Consider the following 14,182-nt stretch of genomic DNA (forward strand, 5'->3'; position numbering starts at 1 on the left):
TGATTTTTTTATTTTATTTGTTAAAGATTAATATTGTAAGTAAAAAAAGAATCATGTAGGATTTTAAATTCTCTTTCTATTGATGTGATCAAACCTTTAGTAGGATTATCGTTTTTATGTTAATTTTTATTTGGAGTTACGAGAAGAGGTGTGTTGTGACGTTGGTTTTAGAAAAACATTTTCTTTAACGTGCCACGTTTCGATCGTTATTAAGGTCATCTTCAGGTCTCAAAGTGTTTGTTTTCTGTGTATATGCGTCCAGTTGAATAAGAATATCATTACACGTCTACACATATGTAACGTGATATTAATTACAAAATATTTATTTTAATAAAAACCAAATTAAACGAGATAAAAAATTCATGAGTTTTAAACAAAATTATTTAATTATGATGGTTTGAAAGAAAAGTCACCAAAACGTCTGGCGATTAGTGACAGTTGTCGCCGATTAATTGGACATTTGAGATGCGGTCTGGTGTGATGTAGGTTTTAGAAAAACATTTTCTTTATCATTCCAACGTTTCGATCTTTATTGAGATCATCTTCAACGTGTAATGATATTCTTATTCAACTCGACACATCTACACAGAAATCAAACACTTTGAGACCTGAAGATGATCTCAATAAAGATCGAAACGTTGGAATGATAAAGAAAATGTTTTTCTAAAACCTACGTCACACCAAACCGCATCTCACGATGTCCAAATAATCGGCGACAACGGTCACTAAACACCACACATTTTTAAGTTAATTTTTTTCAGATTACGTACGAAACAAATAACAAACAGCTTTTTTTATTAGGTAATTAAAATTGCAGTCGGATTGACATTTCATGAGATAGGGGGAGTTAATGGAATAAAGTTGTCCAAGGTTGACGTAATATGAAAAATGTTGTTTTATATTTTATGAAGTACGGTGAAATACAAAAATGTTCAAGTAACATGAAAAGTGGATATCTCAAATGAAATTGAGAAATAAACTTTGGCCAATGGAGAATATGTCGTTTAATATACATAACCTTAACATAACCTTCTAGTTATTGACATCTGTCCATGGGACACCGTATAGATTGGATCTTTTATGTCAAACTTGACTGTACAACATATCACTCAAACCTAGCAATGGCGAAATTCCACACGTCTGATCTTGCGAGGATAGGCAGACCAAAATGATCAGTAACGACCAAATTACAGCTTCATCACTGCGTCGACCACACGAAGAAATCTCACTACTTGTTAGACAGTCCGACACTTTTGACTTTAATGGGTCCAACTGTCCTCGGTGGTCTGCATTTCACATCGTTTCGGCTTCAAGTCATCATCAGTGAGAAAGTCTTTTCCATTTTGTATAATGTAGGATAAGGGACTCATACTTATGCCCCTTTCCGTCCATTCCCGTACCAATGCCCAACTTTTAGCCATAATTTTTTAAAATTATTTCATATCACTGCAAGTATTTATCAAATTGAAATAAAATATAATTTGGTACGTACCAATTATTTTTTTTACCATCTTGGCCGAAAGACGACTGAACGTCTGACAGATTAACCGGCGGAAACAAGCTCGAGGAAGTATTGTACAAGGTGCCGATTTACGAATGTCATCCCTGATCTCAAAAACTACCAAAAAGGCATTGTTTTTAGGATAACCTCCAACTTTAAACATTCCTATTTCTTTTAAAAATAATAAAATTTAATTGTAGTATTTCTGAATATCAGGGGTGACACTAGTTTGTTGACACTATGTATATGTACGAAAGTGGTAATACACATAAAACCCAATCAATTCATTTTGGAATAGTTTTAGGCTGTCTTCTTTTTTGGATTTTCTAGGATCTATTGTTAGACAAAAACGTGGTTTATATGAGTTTTTGTGTTTAGATAAGTTAAAAATGGAACGTCGGATAAAAACAGAGTACACGTTAGAAAACAATCAGAGGGAATACTCAGAGCAAGGTAATGTTCAGATGGTTATCGTATCTGCCTGAAACCAGGGCGTAAAGCCTCGCCTGTATTTTTTATAAGGGCCAAGAAACGATTTCAATCTTGGTTAATTGCAAGCAAATCCTCCTTCTTAATTGTTAACATTAATTCCAAGTTCGTCTATCTCTACGGTCATCTTATCGCTTCGGGCTTTTCCGACAAGTTTTATGAAAATGACTTGCAATTAGTGCGATATGGCGGGCAGTGCGACGCCTCGGTGGGTTGGACGTTAACATTAACGCTCCGGTCCGTTAAAATGGGAACCTTTACAAGACATAACAAGGCAGTCGTAAATTTACATTTTGTCTGCCTACGTCCGAAAATCAGTTGGTTAAAAGGATCCCATTTTTTATGAAAGGCGTATATTTAACATTAAACCATGCATGCTAGATTATGTCGGACACGGAGGTGATTTATATCGAGGTCTTTAGCTCTTGTGATGGCTCGAGTATGGCGCGATTTTTGCAGCACGCAATCATCAGCGGATCTCTTGGCAAAGAAGATTAATTACAATCGAGCGACACTGTTTTATTTTGAATAAAGCGAAAATAAATCAAACATTCAAAGAAGATTATGTAGAAAAAACAGTAACCAAATAGAGAGAAACGTTGCAAAAAGACATGCATGGATATGTTCTCGAAGAGTAAATAAGCTAAAGGAGCTGATCAAAAATACTGCCTGATGCTTTTTTTTTTAAAGTGAAAATATAGAATAAGAAAATATTTTAAGAGAGTTAATCTGAACATCGAGACGTCAGATCGAGGCCAGAACATCATCAACATCAAGAACAAAATTAATATTTTAAAAATTTTCCTATTCCAAAAATTACTTAATAGTGTTTGTAGTAATTTAAAATAAATGAAATGCGTGAAAAAATACTAATAGCCTTTAGCGCATAGAACATTTGGAAATGTATTAAACCGTTCAAAATAGCGAAAATGTGCGGATTCAAAACACCGTCTAACGTGTGTTTCGTTAAAATTTATTATTTCTTATAAACAGAAATCTGATGAACATTGTTAGAACAAAATTGAAAGAAGAGTATATAATGCAAAAAGAGTGAAAATTTTCGGAAATACATATTACTTTATAGTTCCATGGCTCAAGAAGCCTTGAAGGTATTGAAAATCCACACTAATGCGTTTTAAATTGAACATAAATCTCTTAGATAGTCAAATCTGACCATCATGGATAGACTGGTAGAAAAATAGTGTATAAACCAAAAATAGGGAAAGAGATATGATAGATGTGTTCCATACTTTACCAAATCTCCAAATCCAACAAACCACACCAACTTCAGAATTCCTACCGTCCCATCAGTTTGATTTCGCTTCTATTTCAACATTTTTTAAAAATTAAATACCGTCCTTCCTTTTGTGACTCTTCTAATATAACCGCCTACGATCTATTTTAAGCGTCACTATTCAACTTTTCTACAGGGCAATCTGTTGTGAACATCATCGCACCATCTTTGAGAAGAAGGATTGTGGATTGGTCTTCCTCGATGTTAAATTCCGACACTTGGGAATTCTGGAAATTCTGGAGCATCTTACCTCATAATCTCCTCATAGCACACCTCATCGTCCTTGCCTACCTGGCCGTTCGGTACTTTAGATCCTCGGATCCTCTTATGTTCCTTTGTACAAGGCGGAAGCGGGCGTCCTCAGGGTAGCATCCAAGGCTAATCACTGTACGCAGTATGTACTACTGATATCCGTTCCTATAGAGGCACAACTATTCTAACATTACACTATCATTCTATTCTGTCTACGTTATAGCTCAGGGAACCCTCATGCAGAACTACATTCAATAGCCAAGTGTTCAAAATATTTCGAATCAAACTCAACTCCACATAATTCCAAAACATAACTGTCCAATTTATTATCACCTGAACCGCAATCTCTTCTTACCAAAAACGTCATCAGCTACCTTGGGCTGTATGTGACAAGAGAAAGCGACTGACCAGGAATCCTTTAAAAAACATTAATGGTAATCACTGTTAATACGGTTGTCACTAATTTCATAAGAATTTCACTCCATAGATGTTTTAACGCTGCGCTCAGTTGTTTCAGGACAATTGGCTGCTGATGGTGGTGATCAAAGGTTTCTGTGCAACGCATCCAGCATGTGCCAATTGGATTGAGGTCTGGTGACAATGGAGGAAGGGACAGATGAGAAATTCCCAGATTTTTTAAACATTGATGAACATCTCTTCCTCTATGAGGGCTGCCATTGTCATCCAGAAATGGGATCCCTGGTATGAGAGTTGTATTCCACGATAATTTTTGGACATTTGGCGGTGAAGTTGCTTTCAACAATATAGAGTCCAGTTCGTCCACTACACTGCAAATCCCAGCCCAGACATTACACTGCCTACTCCAAACTGCACTGAGGGGAATACGAACTGGAGCATTGTACGCATCCCCTGTTCTCGGTAGACTCTTCGGCGCCTCCTTTCACTATAAAGGCAGAAACGCGACCCATCAGTAAACATAACAGCATTCCAATTGTTGTTCTCTTCTAGGCGCTCGCTGCACCATTTTCTCCTGAGTTGCTGAGGCGGGCTGTTGCCGCAGGTCGTCTCAAAGGGGTATACGATATGAGGCCATCTTCCCACAAACAATTATGAATCGTTTGTGTTGATAAAGGCCTTGCCAAAACATCTTGTACTACATTTAGGATCTGGTGGGCACTATGGAAAGGGTTTCGTTTTGCAGCAATGACGATATTTCCATCCTCCCTTAGCGTCGTAATGCGCTGAGATCCACCACCAGGCCTCCTCTTGGCACTTCCAGTTTCTCGGAGATCATGCTCTGAGAAACGCCAACTCCCTCTGCTATATCCACTTGGTGGTGACCTCGATGACTCATTATCACAATAATATTGCGAACTTCTGGTTCAAGATGATGTCTTTCCATGGTTAAAGGGAATGCAACTAGATTAAAACGTGTGGTGATTAGTGACCGTTAATCGATATTTATTTAGAAATCGTGAGATGCGGTCTGGTGTGATGTAGATTTCAGAAAAACATTTTCTTTATCGTGCCAACGTTTCGATCTTTATTGAGATCATCTTTCGGGCTCAAAGTGTTTGTCTTCTGTGTAATTGTGCCATTCTTGCGTGTCGTGTTGAGAGTGGGCACTATCAACACGACACGCAAGAATGGCACATTACACAGATGACAAACAGTTAGACCTGAAGGTGATCGAAAATAAAGATCGAAACGTTGGCACGATAAAGAAAATGTTTTTCTGAAACCTACATCACACCAGACCGCAACTCACGATTTCTGAATAATTATAAATAAAAATGATTATTTGGAGATTGATTTCTGTGCAGATGCGTTGAGTGGGCACTCTCAGCACGACACAGAATGACACATCTACACAAAAAACAAACACTTTGAGCCCTGAAGATCAACTCATTAATGATCGAAACGTTGGCACGATAAGGAAAATGTTTTTCTGAAACCTACTTCACACCAGACCGCACCACACGATCTCCACATAATCATAACTAACGGTCACTAAACACCACTCATAAATAAAAATGCTTTGAGGGTATACAAAGTGCAGGAATAGGTTTGCTGACAAAAATAGCGAGAATGTATGACACCAAAATCCTGTTCAATGGGTTTTTCTGTAAGAGTAAATTTTTCTATCCATTTATTCTGACCACCATAGATGATGTCAGTTTCAGTATCTGAAGATGAAAAAGCAGCGAGAGGTCAATAAATCAATGAACATTTTAAATTAATTCCAATCATTTTCTATTCCAATATGGAGTAATTAATAATTATACTTATTAAAAGGATATGTATCTTTTACAATGATTAGTTAAACAATATTATCGATTTATTTTTACAAATTTTAAGAAAGTAAAACTTCAGTTGATTAGCTTGTTTTCATTCTCACACTATTATCAATTTTGTTCTTCACAACTCAGTGACCACTACGGTCAGAGATAATTTAACTTCTGGCAAAATAAAGCATTGGCTATATCTGATTGGATTAATGAATTTTCCAACAATCTTAATTGCATGTTAAAATGTGAAAGGACCTTTTTCTGATATTGAGTACTACAAGTAAATATTTTCGAAAATAGTTAACCTTTTATTTTATCTTAATTGATATGGATAATTTATATTCTGCTTTTTAAATGGAGAAAGGGTTTTAAAAAATGCACATAATGTCGTTAGATCGAAGTAGAAGCATTGTCAATTGTAGCGAGGAGAAGCGTGTAGGCGATGAGTAAAGGAGTAAATACCTCGTTTTATAAACTCGTGTGAATCATATTAGCATGTATTAGAGAACGTTTTACGGTCATTTCCTCCGCTTTTAACTCAGGATTGGTGCCCAGGATTTGATAATACTTCGATAAACGGCTTAAAAAGGCACAAAAGGATAATAAACGCGATATTCATGTTAATGGTTGGGTGACTTTGACCCGAAAGGGGAAAGGATTGTAATTGGACTTTGCCCATATTAAACTTTGAAGGCCATTGAATGGTAATAACTAATAAGATATGTAGATACGTTGGAGTTTTTGCTTTGCTCTGGTCCGCTCGGCCAGGCTGTGCTACTAACTTCCTTCGGCCGCTCTCCTACCAGCCCAAAATGGACTATAAATTATAATAAATGGTTCCAGTGATGTGCAAAGTTATTTTACTTTTATTTCAAATTTTCCAAATATTTAGACGTTTTCAATTTTTATTGCCATTTTTCCATTAATTATTCAATTTTTGATTTTTCTATTTATAATTTTCCAAATCTATTTAAAGGTTTTCCATTTTTATTGCAACGTTTCTATTTATTATTCAAATTTTTCCATTTTCATTTCGATTTTAACATTTATCATTCAACGTTTTTCACTGTAATTTCAAATTTTCCAATTCATATTCAACTTTTTCATTTTAAATCCATTTACGTTTTCGTGGTCAGTTGACCAAGTAACTTCTTTCAAACAATTAATTATTCTTTCTAAGTTCTCGGTTGAGATAAAAATATCAGTGTCACGAGCGGGATTAGAACCCCACGAACTTCCGCTAAATACGCTGCTGCTCTACCACTTGAGGTAGTGACTTTGATCCTCTCGGACCTTTTTTATTTTAATTTTGACTTTTCTGTTTATCATTTTTTAAATATATGTGGGATGATGACGTGAGAGTGCGACTAGGGGTGGGGACGTGTTGGGACGGATGAGGTAGAGTGTTAGGGATGGTTTACAGGAATAGTAGTAGTTTTTTACAGACAGTCACGACGAGAAGATCGGAAAGACGAGTGAAAATTAAGTGTAGCTCAAAATTGTTGATAATTGTAGTATATTTGTCTACTTTTAATAAAGCAAAGTGAAATTGAAGAGTCGTTTGTCCAAGCCCCGACAATTGAGGGCCGCTCCGGGATGCCATGAAGAAGATGGAGCTAAAATATCAGAGGATAAAGGACGAAGAGGAGCAAATGAGGAAAAAAGAAGATTCGCAGAAGAAGAAAGAAATGGAAGTCGATAAGGCGCTGGACACAGAAGAAAAAGAGCAAGAGTCAAGTAAAAAGACTAAAGTTAGGAAAAGAAAGAAAACTGTGGATAGAGAGCTTTTATATAAAACAAGTATTGAAGAGAAACATGAGGACGTATTCCTGAGCATGCGTAACGAACTTAGGGAGCGTGCAAGGAACAAGATCCACGACATGCAAATCGCACAAAAGAGGGTAACGGATAGGAGATGTAAACCAGCCCACTCTTATACGACCGGAGACTTAGTGGCAATTGCTCGGACGCAGTTTTCCCCTACAGCCAAACTTAAAAGCAAGTTTGTAGGACCATATGAGGTCATTGCTTCACGAGGCTACCACCGTTACGATGTCAGGCGAGTAGGCGACCACGAAGGACCTTACACAACATCTACCGCAGCTGACTACATGAAGCCATGGATACAGTCACTCAAAGACAATGATGGGTCATCCGAGGGCGATGACCATTCAGGATGGCCGAATGTGGGATGATGACGTGAGAGTGCGACTAGGGGTGGGGACGTGTTGGGATGGATGAGGTAGAGTGTTAGGGATGGTTTACAGGAATAGTAGTAGTTTTTTACAGACAGTCACGACGAGAAGATCGGAAAGACTAGTGAAAATTAAGTGTAGCTCAAAATTGTTGATAATTGTAGTATATTTGTCTACTTTTAATAAAGCAAAGTGAAATTGAAGAGTCGTTTGTCCAAGCCCCGACATATATTTAAATCTTTTCAATTTTTATTGCGACTTTTTCATTTATTATTCAAATTTTTACACTTTTATTTCAACTTTTCCATTTATAATTCCATTTTTTATTATAATTTCCAATTAATATGCAACTTTTTTCATTTTAATTTTGACTTTTGCTTTCAATTTTTTCATTTTAATTTCGATTTTTACATTTATCGTTGAAATTTTTTTAATTGTAATTTCAAATTTTTCATTTAATATTCAATTTTTTTAATTTTGATGTTGCTTTCAATTTTTCCATTTTAATTTTGATTTGTCCATTTATCTTTCAACCAACGTTTTTTTTACTATAATTTCGAATTTTCTAATTAATATTCAATTTTTTTTTTCATTTTAAATTTGACATTTCCATTTATCATTAAAATTTATTCATTATAATTTCAAATTTTCCAATTAATATTCAACTTTTTTCATTTCAATTTTGACTTTTGCTTTCAATTTTTTTATTTTAATTTCAATTTTTCCATTTATCATTCAAAGTTTTTTCATAATATCACATTTTCCAATTAATATTCAATTTTTATCATTTTAATTTTGACGTTTTCAATTTTTCCATTTTAATTTCGATTTTTCCATTTATAATTCATACTTTTTCATTTTAATATCATTTCCACTATCCATTTATCATCAACTTTTTTTTAAATTTCTACTTTTCATTTTATCATTCAACTTTTTTCATTATAATTTGACTTCTCCATTTATTGTTATATTATGTTATTTATTAACTTTGTATATTTGAATTTTGAATGTTCAATTTAATATTCAACATTTTCTATTTCAATTTCAACTTTTCAATGTATTATTCAAGTTTTCTCTATTGTAATTTTTACTCTTCAGTTTATTATTCGACTTTTTCCACTTAAATTTAGACCGCATCGGTCATAGCTTTCTTAGCATTCTTGTCTTTCTCGAAATTAAAACTTAAAAATTTCTTTTCCTGTTTCTCCATTAAAGTTATGGTGTATGGAAACCAACTCTCTCTTTATAGCTAACCTCTCTGTAACTCAGGCCTCGTCAGTCGTGGATAAAATAACAGAAATAGCAAACACAAATACTCAGAAGCAAGATAAAAGCAATGGTCTGGTTAGCATTCACACTACCCAAGATTACTCGATATTCCTCGGGGTAATTGGGGATATACATTAAATTATATTCACACACCAGATTTCGATCACACAATCCCAATTATTGCTTCTATTTATTATTCGACTGTTTTAATTTTAATTTAAACTTTTTTATTTAATACTCAACTTCATTTTAATTTCAAATTTTTATTGAATTGTTCTATAATATATTTAATATATTTATTTATATTTTATTATACTGAATTCTTTTCACCTTTCTTACGTTGCAATAAATATGATTTTTCGTAATACAATGTTAAAAGAGGATTTTGATTGATTTTTTTCTGCAAGTCTTCAACGGATTTTTTTTGCCTTCTAGTCATAATGACACAGTTTGTATTTTCGTAATTGAAACAGAAAATCGTTTATGCACGTGAATATCAGTTCGTATCTGCATTTATTCGTGCTCCAGACACGTATGATGACGGACATTTTCGATTAAATTCTCACTGAGTGACACTTCGAGAGCAAGGACAACGATGCATAGCGAAAGGGAACTTATTCACCAACCATCCAGGTTAATTCCCTGCTTTGCACGATTTAATAAGGAAAATATTCACCTCCAGGGCGTGTTATAAGAGCAACGTCCAATTTGGTAGGTTTTGTGTGTAGCATCAGTGTGGCAAACAGGCAGGGCGCATTGTTAAAATCTTTTGAAACAGGAACGTGTCCAATATTATTGCTTGTTTGTAACGGAAAATAACGCCGTTTATGACGGTAGCAGGGAAAGTGGAATCGAGCCCGTTTAACCTATGGTATCGCCTCAACCACCTTGCCTTCTTTTAATGTTGAAGTTACCTTGGAGTTATTGTTAGCTGTCTATTTTGTTTTCAAAGGGTCACGTACAGATTATCCGTGAAGGTGGGAGAGAGGCTTTTCTTGAGCCACCGTAAACCCCATTGTCCGCTCACATGGGAACGTCGGATGGAAGCTAATCACCGAAGAGCTCCTTGTACAGCCTTTTCCTTCCTTGAAATACCCAGTTTAACATGCACATTGTACATTCTTCCGTCTCCTCGGGGGTATCTGTAAAATTTACTTATCAGCGGGTTCTCACTTTTTAAAAACGGTGTCGACCTGGACCGCTGATTGGTCAAAAAATTGCATTTTCTCGCTAAAAAGTTATCAGCAGATGCCTTACTGTTTCAGACCTGGCAAAACTATACTTTACAGGTGATATTAATGAATATAAATGAATATAATATAAAATGATTATTCGGAAATCGAGAGATGCGGTCTGGTCTGATGTAGTTTCAGAAAAACATTTTCTTTATCGTGCCAACGTTTCGATCTTTATTGAGATCATCTTCAGGGCCTGGGATTTACAAACATTGCTTAAATTTAACAAATACATATAGGATGTTGAAAAAACTGAATGTATACAATGCAAAAAGATATTTTTTATTAAATTCACTAGTTTTCGTGGTCCCCTTGACCAGTTAATATCTTTCAATTAATTAAGGTTTTTAGTTGAGATAAAAAAGTCAGTGTCACGAGCGGGATTCGAACCCACGACCTTCGGCTAGATACACCGCTACTCTCCCACTTGACCTATCGTGACTTCGATCCACTCGGACACCACTGCCCATCTCAAAAGATGGGGTTGAGATGGGCATTCCGTTCCCGATTATTTATCGTCAACAAGACAAGAGGATCTTTAACGACCGCCGGCCTTATCGGACGTTTTGATTCTCAAGATGAGAGCTGACGCACCTCCGCATACGACGGAAAAGTGTTACCGCCGCAGCATTGGTGTAGTGGTGTCCCGGTCCCTAAGGGTCAGTAGCCACGCTCTCCGCTTGTCCATTCCGAGTGGTCGGGCCCGCATTGTGCGTCGGGTCGTACGCCGCACGCGAGGGGCTAACGGGCCGAAATACATCAGCCCATCCCCCCCCCCCTCGCGTACTCCCGAGATAGAGAAGACGATTCTATCTCTCTGAGTGTAGAGGCTCCCCTAGCGTAGAAACTTTCGGGAACGCCCCGACAGCGGTTTCGGATTAAAGTGGGATTGCTACCCACCCCCTAGATGAGCACTGTCTACGGTAAAAAGGTCTCTTATCGAGATCAGCCTACACCTGCTGCACGTAATCGAGGGACGCCATAGGTCTAGCCTAGGTGGTCCGATCCTTCGCTTCCCCGAGGGTACCACGCCGGTTATACGCACAACAATGCAAAGCATACTCGAGTCAAAGACCGCCGATATCACTACCCTTTTCCAATCGCTTACGTACGCATTCGAGGGACTGTAGCATGATCATGACGTCCTCAACGCTTACATGCTGTCGTCCGGTCGCAACGTCTCCCGTGAGGACCAGGTTTAATACATTGACCATACGCAAGCTTCACGAAAGGTCCCAGATAGAAGACAGCCTCTGTCTAAATTCCCGCCAGGGGCGTCACCACAAGCCACCACGAATCCATCCCAATGTGACTCTGGGCTGGATTTTGAAACGTTGAGTCACCCCGTGGTACAGATGGCCATACAACCCTCCCCCATCTTTGTAGACAGGATCTGGTGCACTGGCCCTCGTGTGACTCTGCTAAGGCACCCGCCGCCCCTGCCGACCCTGAGGCCGACATAAGGTTGAGATGGGCAGTTGGTGTCCGAGTGGATCGAAGTCACGATAGGTCAAGTGGTAGAGTAGCGGCGTATCTAGCCGAAGGTCGTGGGTTCGAATCCCGCTAGTGAGACTGACTTTTTTATCTCAACTAAAAACCTTAATTAATTGAAAAATATTTTTATATTCAATCAAATCACCACACGTAATATAAAATATAAATAATATTAATCAATGATATGATATTTTCTCAACTATATTCTAGTGTTAAGTTAACTTGTGCCCGACACAATGTAAGTTTATGTGCAAAAGTACTTACTACATGTCGTTCAAACCAATTTTTGTTGAAAACGCTCTGCTGATGTAAATTGACTATATGGATCAAAACCTAGCCACGAAGTTTGGTCTGAAATTTATACCTTGTGCAAAACATGTCTATTTTATTACCAAGATCTCATGAAATATTTAAATGAATTCTCACCAGCTCGACCATGTAAATTCATGAAATTCTTGTCATAAAAATTTATTTAGTATATTTTTGTTCACTAGATCGATTTATTGACAAGAATCTCTAACTTTTTCTGCAGTATGTTTGTAAGAAGAAAACGTAGCCCAGGCTCTACGATGCACGAAAAATTAAAACCTTGCGCTATCATAACGGAACATTTATGTCCAATTTGGGCGGAATTTGGTAGTTATCGCGAGATTTTTTCTTCTTCCTAAGATACCGTTAAAAATGTAAATAAATATTAGCCAGCCCAAAAAATCATCTTTTGCGTCATGAAAAGTTCTATTTGTTAATGCTGTACGATGTATTGACAGGATTCTAAAAAATTTGCTAGTTTTTTATATATATAAAACGTATACAGACTTAAAACTGAGATGACACAAAACGTACCTCGAGTGTCACAACTATTCAATTTAATTTATGGCATGTCTGTTTCCGTCAGAAGACTCAGTTTCTAAATGTTGTGTAAACCTTTTTTTTTCCTAAAATGATTTACTCTTATGTTTCCAAAACTGCGAAAGAATAGAAAATGTAGACACAACTATTCAATTTGGTCAGAATTTTTCGTATTTGCAATAATGGTTCATTTTATCTTTATGATGCAGTTATAAATCTAAATGAAACTTTATCAGCTTAACCAAATTTTGGTTGTGGGTGAAAAACGCATGTCTAACAGAGACTTGTATCTTCTCATGATCACTGCTGAATTTTTTTTCTGATCTTCTGATTTGAATTCTCCTTGTTTCAACACGATTGAAGAAAACCACAAAAGTTTTCTTTAACATGTCCATAGGTAGAGTTTGATATACATAGAGCTGTTGTTCGTGTTTAAGAAAAAATAGTTAATTAATTTTTTATAGGCAAAGTTTAAAAGTCAGAGATATCTGTTTAAAAGTGTTGAAAATAATATCATAGAATTTAATTTTATTCAATCGCTTTTTTGATCTTCTTTATGACAACTTTTTATTATTAATAAAAGCAATTAGCACGTAGTAAATGGATCAAGGGCATTATATAAAAAGTGTGTAAGAAACAGCATACTTCACTTTAGTTTTGAAAAAGTACTAACGATAGCATTTATTATTTCCGACGTAGATCACTTTCGTCACAAAGCATCTAGACTTTGTACGCCTTTTGATCCTTTCGGTTTGCATAAGCACGTTTTTATTATTATTGTAAGCAATTAACATGTAGTAAATCAATCAAACGCAATATATTAAAAGAATGTAACAAATAGCACATTTCAATTTAGTTTTGAAAAAGTGCTAGTGATAGTGCTTATTATTCCGACGTTAGCTCACTTTCGTCACAAAGCATCTCGACTTTGTACGCCTTTTGATCCTTTCGGTTTGCATAAGCACGTTTTTTTATTATTATTCTAAGCAATTAACATGATAAAATCTAACGATGAGCTGGATTATCGACCTGCTAGAAACATGAAGTTTTTTCGGAGGATCTACGGAAGAGGTCAACACAGGGAAAAACTTCCTTTCGGTTTTCGCCGAGCTTTCGACAGTTTTTATACTGTCATCTTCAGGGCCTGTTTTATTATCATATAAAAGAAAACAATTAAAAACATGAAAAACAAATTGCACAAAAATTGAAATATCTTACTTAAACCTTAATGGGGAAATAAAAATATATGTATGTATAAGAAACACACTGTGATCGCATGCACCTGAAAAAAAGGAAGGTTTTTACTAGTTTTTTAGACTTTTATGAGGTACCCTTTTCTCGACCTTTTTTTTTTA

This window comes from Cimex lectularius, unplaced genomic scaffold (genome assembly GCF_000648675.2).
Source record: "Cimex lectularius strain Harlan isolate CLEC.00 unplaced genomic scaffold, Clec_2.1 scaffold43, whole genome shotgun sequence".
Classification (NCBI taxonomy): Eukaryota; Metazoa; Arthropoda; class Insecta; order Hemiptera; family Cimicidae; genus Cimex; species Cimex lectularius.